The sequence below is a fragment of the Triticum dicoccoides genome, chromosome 7B, assembly GCF_002162155.2.
Source record: "Triticum dicoccoides isolate Atlit2015 ecotype Zavitan chromosome 7B, WEW_v2.0, whole genome shotgun sequence".
Classification (NCBI taxonomy): Eukaryota; Viridiplantae; Streptophyta; class Magnoliopsida; order Poales; family Poaceae; genus Triticum; species Triticum dicoccoides.
Genome location: NC_041393.1, coordinates 352911383 through 352919235, shown reverse-complemented (window position 1 = coordinate 352919235; position 7853 = coordinate 352911383).

The following is a 7853-nucleotide window of genomic DNA, read 5'->3' as shown; positions in this document are numbered from 1 at the left end:
AACTGCTATCCAGCATGCATCTAGAGTATTAAGTTCATAAGAACAGAGTAACGCATTAGGCAAGATGACATGGTGTAGAGGGATAAACTCAAGCAATATGATATAAACCCCATCTTTTTATCCTCGATGGCAACAATACACTACGTGCCTTGTTGCCCCTGCTATCACTGGGAAAGGACACCGCAAGATTGAACCCAAAGCCAAGCACTTCTCCCATTCCAAGAAAGATGAATCTCATAGGCCAAGCCAAGCTGATAATTCGAAGAGAATTGCAAGATAACCAATCATACATAAAAGTATTCAGAGGAGATTCAAATATGTCTCATAGATAAACTTGATCATAAGCCCACAATTCATCGGATCTCGACAAACACACCGCAAAAAGAGTTACATCGAATAGATCTCCAAGAAGATCGAGGAAAACTTTGTATTGAGAATCAAAGAGAGAGAAGAAGCCATCTAGCTAATAACTATGGACCCGAAGGTCTGTGGTAAACTACACACAACTCATCTGAGAGGCTATGGTGTTGATGTAGAAGCCCTCCGTGATTGATTCCTCCTCCGGCGGAGCACCGGAAAAGGCCCCAAGATGGGATATCACGGGTACAGAAGGTTGTGGTGGTGGAAATATGGTTTCATGGTGCTCCTGCATGTTTTTAGGGTATGTGAATATATATAGGCGAAGGAAGTCGGTCAGGGGAGCCACGAGGGGTCCACGAGGGTGGGGGGGGGGGCGCCCACCCCATTGGGGCGCGCCTCCTTGCCTCGTGGCTTCCTTGTTTGCTTCTTGACATCCACTCCAAGTATCCTGGATTGCGTTTGTTTCAAAAATAACTCTCCCGAAGGTTTCATTCCGTTTGGACTCTGTTTGATATTCCTTTTCTGCGAAACACTGAAATAGGCAAAAAAACAGCAATTTGGGCTGGGCCTCCGGTTAATAGGTTAGTCCCAAAAATAATATAAAAGTGCTTAGTAAAGCCCATAAACATCCAAAACGGGTAAAATAATAGCATGGAACAATCAAAAATTATAGATACGTTGGAGACGTATCAATATTGCACAATATTTAACATACTAGAAGATCATATAGTTAACCAGACCAAGCATGCTTAACAACTTGGAAATATAGCAATTGTATTTGTTTCACATGTATTTTGTACATCCAAATTCGATTTATTTTTCACATCAAGACAATACAAAATTGAACCCACAAGAATTGAACATCACATTGCAGAATTGAACCAAACAGTTAACTAAACACGGCAACAAATTAACCAAACTGTTAATAAGTGAGCACCACATTGCACGAGATATATAACATATATACTAGAGGATCAGATCGCATGGTAACAATACATAGGACAATTCACTAGAATTTGTTAGGGAAAGGCAGGAGCAACACATGCAATAGGTAAATCGCACGTGCTTAACCGGCATAGCTAGCTAGTCGAACATAGGTCCTTATAGTGAGCTAATAAGATAGGCTACTCCTCATCGTCGGAGATATCGATGATGACTGGCTCCTTGGATTTGGAAGAGGGCGAGGCCTCCACATCATGCGTTCCCTCCTCGTAGTGGTGAGTTGCTTGAGCCGCTCCGGGCACCAACTTGCTGGCTCTCGAGTTGAGGTAAGCACGAGCATGCTGAGAAAAAACCTCGTAGTCTTTGTCGAAGGCACCGATGGTGGCCTCGAGAAAATGCCATGAACTGTCGTTTAAAGCAGCCAACTGCATGGCGGCGTCGGCACACGAGGCGTTTATGGTGGCCTCGACTGTGAGGTGCTCCTCCAAGATCCAGGGGCCGACATGAATGGCAGCCATAGCAACCTCGTCCACGCATGCGACCGTGATTTGCTTCTCCACTGCCAAATGCTCCTTGAGCTCCTGGCTATACTACATGCACCATGGCTTAGGGTGTTGCTTATTTGGAGGATGGGTCGGTGATTTGCGTGGAAGGTGTCGTTCCGGCGGTCGGGGCATGTGGGATGTATAAGGAGGAGGAGGATGGGGTCGGGTGTGGATTACCTGCCTAGATCGATGAGGCCGAGCAGCGGGAAGGAGCGTCGCCGGTAGGAGGCGGCGCTGCAAGCAAGCGGTGATGGTTTGAACTTGGAAAGGTAGGCGGAAACAGGGGAAATGTGGCTTTTTGTCACGAGGAGGGGGGAGGTAGATATTTCTGTGGAAGCCGAAAATTTTGGCTCGGTGCAGCAAAATACTGGCACACAAAGTGTCATCAGACACGATCCCTTGTTCAGCACTTTATACAATATGTGAACATCACAAACGATTCATATAGCTTACCCCATGTGTGATGAGTTTGAACGTGCAAATTTTGGTCCAAATTTCCCTGGTTACAGTGGTCATCCATGTCATTGCATAATTTGGCTACACAAAAGAGCCTACAACACACCCACACTTCATAATCGATTAAGTTAAACAATTAAACAGAGCTAGCTGACCTAAACATTACTCTAACAAAAGACCGGTGCTCTAAACAAAGAGTACTACTCCAGCTGGCGCTTGTTGATTTCCGCCACCTCCTCCATGTCCAGCATGCGCTCGATGATCTCCTTGGGAAGGGGCTCCATTGCATCACCACAAAAAAAAGACACATTCGTGACATTTTGGGCCGAACGATTTTTTTTCCTGTCATGCTTATGACACTTCTATGACGATAATTGTGACAAAATCATGTATCATCATAGGTGTGGTGGGCTCCTACTTCTGTGACAAAAAATCGTGACAGGAAATGGGCTTTTTGTCCTAGGCGGGCCGGGGATGCACATGCATGACATTCTTTGGGTTGTCCATGACGAAAAAAGTCGTGGTAGAAGGGAGGGCGAGGAAACTTTCGGGGAGTTCCCGGTTATGATGGTGGTCGGGGCCGAGCAATGCTAGGAGGGATTCCGCATTTCTCTCATACACATACGTGCGTGTGTGCGAGGCATTGGGCTCTAACTAAACCCGAGCGAGGCATTCGATTACTGAACCCGAGCGTTTGCACTGGCTACGCGTTACTGAACCCAGGCGATCGATTGATCCATGCCTATTAAATGCACCCGATCGAGCGATTCCTTTGTTCTTGCTGCTAACAAAAGCAGATCAAACCTGCTGCCTCTTGATGAATAGTGAGCGTTGTTGGTGGTTGGATGAACAGTTCTCGATGGGGATTGGATGAACAGGACCCCATGGTAGTAGAGGTCGTTGCTGCTGGATGAACAGGACCCCAATCGAGAGGAGGCCACCACACACCCGAGCCGGTTGAGGGGTGGATGAACATGACCCCGTGGAGGGGTGGTTGAACATGACCCCATGTTGAGGGCTGGTTGAACAGTAGCCGATGGAGGCTGGATGAATAGGACCCTGTGGTGAAAAGTAGCTGGTGAAGGGTGGAGGAAGTCGAGGGTGCATGAACAGTAGCAGGTGGAGGCTGGAGGAAGTCGGCGGTGGATGAACAATAGCCCATGGAGGCTGGAGCGAGGTAGTAGACCATGGATGAATGATACGTCTCCAACGTATCTACAAGTTTTGATTGTTCCATGCTATTATATTACCTGTTTTGGATGTTTAATGGGCTTTAATATGCTCTTTTATATTATTTTTGGGACAAACCTATTAACCGGAGACCCAGTGCCAGTTTCTGTTTTTTTGCCTATTTTAGAGTTTTACAGAAAAGGAATACCAAACGGAGTCCAAACGGAATGAAACCTTCGCGATGATCTTTCTGGGACCGAAAGCAAACCAGAAGACTTGGAGTTGAAGTCAGAGATGCAACGAGGCGTCCACGAGGCAGGAGGGCGCGCCCAGGAGGGGGGGGGGGTAGGTGCGCCCCCACCCTCATGGGCCCCTCATAGCTCCACCGACCTACTTCTTTCGCCTATATATACTCTTATACCCTAAAAACACCAAAGGGAGCCACGGAACCACTTTTCCACCGCCGCAACCTTCTTTACCCGTGAGATCCCATCTTGGGGACTTTTCTGGCGATCTGTCGGAGGGGGATTCGATCACGGAGGGCTTCTACATCAACACCATTGCCTCTTTGATGAAGCGTGAGTAGTTTACCACAGACCTTCGGGTCCATAGTTACTAGCTAGATAGATTCTTCTCTCTCTTTGATTCTCAATACAAAGTTCTCCTCGATGTTCTTGGAGATCTATTCGATGTAATATTCTTTTGCGGTGTGTTTGCCAAGATCCGATGAATTGTGGATTTATGATCAAGATTATCTATGAATGTTATTTGGCTCTTCTCTGAATTCTTATATGGATGATTCGATATCTTTTCAAGTCTCTTCGAATTATCGGTTTAGTTTAGCCTACTAGATTGATCTTTCTTGCCATGGGAGAAGTGCTTAGCTTTGGGTTCAATCTTGCGGTGTCCTTTCCCAGTGACAGTTGGGGCAGCAAGGCACGTATTGTGTTGTTTCCATCGAGGATAAAAAGATGGGTTTATATCAATTGCTTGAGTTTATCCCTCTACATCATGTTATCTTGTTTAATGCGTTACTCCGTTCTTATGAACTTACTACTCTAGATGCATGCTGGATAGCGGTTGATGTGTGGAGTAATAGTAGTAGATGCAGGCAGGAGTCGGTCTACTTGACACGGATGTGATGCCTATGTTCATGATCATTGCCCTAGATGTCATCATAATTATGCACTTTTCTATCAATTGCTCGGCATTAATTTGTTCACCCACCATAATACATGCTATCTCGAGAGAAGCCACTAGTGAAACCTATGGCCCCCGGGTCTCTTTTCCATTATATTAAAGTCTCTTTTCCATATTATCGAATCTCGTTTATTATTTTGCAATCTTTACTTTTCAATCTATACAACAAAAATACCAAAAATATTTACTTTATTATCTCTATCAAATCTCACTTTTGCGAGTGACCGTGAACAGATTGACAACCTCTTTATCGCGTTGGTTGCAAGTTCTTGATTGTTTGTGCATGTATTCGGTGACTTGTGCATCATCTCCTACTGGTTTGATACCTTGGTTCTCAAAACTGAGGGAAATACTTACGCTACTTTGCTGCATCACCCTTTCCTCTTCAAGGGAAAACCAACACAAGCTCAAGAGGTAGCAAGAAGGATTTCTGGCGCTGTTGCCGAGGATATCTACGCCAAGTCAAGCCATACCAAGTACCCATCATAAACTCTTCTCCCTTGCATTACATTATTTTCCATTCGCCTCTCGTTTTCCTCTCCCCCACTTCTAAGACGATTTTCGAAAAACTTTGCCTTTTCTTCGCCCCTCTTCTGTTCGTCTCTTCTCGCTTGCTTCTTGTGTGCTTGTGTGTTGGATTGATTGCTTGTCACGATGGCTCAAGACAATACTAAATTGTGTGACTTTTTCAATACCAACAACAATGATTTTATTAGCACTCCCATTGCTCCTACTACCGATGCTGAATCTTGTGAAATTAATACCGCTTTGTTGAATCTTGTTATGAAAGATCAATTTTCTAGCCTTCCTAGTGAGTATGCCGCAACCCATCTAAACAACTTTGTTGATTTGTGTGATATGCAAAAGAAGAAAGATGTGGATAATCATATTGTTAAATTGAAGCTATTTCTGTTTTCTCTTAGAGATCATGCTAAAACTTGGTTTTGATCTTTGCCAAAAAATAGTACTGATTCATGGAATAAGTGCAAAGATGATTTTATCTCTAAGTATTTTCCTCCCACTAATATCATCTCCCTTAGGAACAATATTATGAATTTTAAGCAACTTGATCATGAGCATGTTGCACAAGCTTGGGAGAGGATGAAATTAATGATACATAATTGCCCTACACATGGTTTGAATTTGTGGATGATTATACAAAAGTTTTATGCCGGATTGAATTTTGCTTCTAGAAATCTTTTAGATTCGGCCGCGAGAGGCACTTTTATGGAAATCACTTTAGGAGATGCTACTAAGCTCCTAGATAATATTATGGTTAATTATTCTCAATGGCACACCGAAAGATCCACTAGTAAAAAAGTCCATGCGATTGAAGAGATTAATGTTTTGAGTGGAAAGATGGATGAACTTATGAAATTATTTGCTAATAAAAGTGTTTCTTCTGATCCTAATGATATGCCTTTGTCTACTTTGATTGAGAATAATAATGAATCTATGGATGTGAATTTTGTTGGTAGGAACAATTTTGGTAACAATGCGTATAGAGGAAATTTTAATCCTGGGCCGTTTCCTAGGAATTCCTCTAATAATTATGGTAATTCCTACAACAACTCTTATGGAAATTTTAATAAGATGCCCTTTGATTTTGAGAATAGTGTTAAAGAATTTATGAGTTTGCAAAACAATTTGAATGCTTTGATTGAAGAAAAATTGCTTAAGATTGATGAGTTGGCTAGGAACGTGGATAGAATTTCTCTTGATGTTGATTCTTTGAAACTCATATCTATTACACCTAATCATGATATCAACGAGTCTCTCAAAGCGATGAGAATTTCCATTGATGAGTGCAAATTAAGAACCGCTAGGATGCGTGCTAAAAAAGATTGGTTTGTGAAAGCGTGTTCTTCTAGTTTTCATGATAATAATGATGAAGATCTAAAAGTGATCGATGTGACTCCTGTTAAATCTTTGTTTTCCAATATGAATCTTGATAAAGATGGGACTGAGGATGAGTCAACTTTAGTTAAAAGGCGTCCCAATGATTCAGAATTTTTAGATCTAGATGCAAAAATTGATAAAAGTGGGATTGAAGAGGTCAAAACTTTAAATAGCAATGAACCCACTATTTTGGATTTCAAGGGATTTAATTATGATAATTTCTCTTTGATAGATTGTATTTCCTTGTTGCAATCCGTGTTAAATTCTCCTCATGCTTATAATCAAAATAAAGCTTTTACTAAGCATATCGTTGATGTTTTGATGCAATCTTATGAAGAAAAGCTTGAACTAGAAGTTTCCATTCCTAGAAAACTTTATGATGAGTGGGAACCTACTATTAAAATAAAGATTAAAGATTATGAATGTTATGCTTTGTGTGATTTGGGGGCTAGTGTTTCTATGATTCCAAAAACTTTGTGTGATGTGCTAGGTTTCCGTGAATTTGACGATTGTTCTTTAAATTTGCATGATGCAGATTCTACCATTAAGAAACCTATGGGAAGGATTAATGATGTTCTTATTGTTTCAAATAGGAATTATGTGCCCGTAGATTTCATTGTTCTTGATATAGATTGCAATGCTACATGTCCTATTATTCTTGGTAGACCTTAAGGAATACTACATGTCCAATTACTGATATGAAAGAAGGAAACATTAGATTCCAATTTCCTTAAGGAATGGCATGGAACACTTTCCTAGGAAGAAAATAAAATTTCCTTATGAATCTATTATGAGAGCCACTTATGTATTGCATACCAAAGATGGCAATACCTAGATCTATTCGTGTTTTTATGCCTAGCTAGGGGCATTAAACAATAGCGCTTGTTGGGAGACAACCTAATTTTATTTTTGTTCTTTACTTTTTGCTCCTGTTTAGTAATAAATAATTCATCTAGCTTCTGTTTAGATGTGGTTTTATGTTTTAATTAGTGTTTGTGCCAAGTAGAACCTTTGGGAAGACTTTGGTGAAGTATTTGCGATCTTGCTGTAAAAAACAGAAACTTTTGCGCTCACGAGAATAGCTGTCATTTTTTTTACAGAAGAGTGATTTTAGGTTGATTCTTTTTGAAGATGATTAATATACAAATTCCTCACGTCCAAGAGTTTATTTCAGAATTGTTGGAGTTACAGAAGTATTCTAAAGTTACATATTGCTACAGACTGTTCTGTTTTTGACAAATTCTTTTTTTCGTGTGTTGTTTGCTTATTTTGATGAATCTA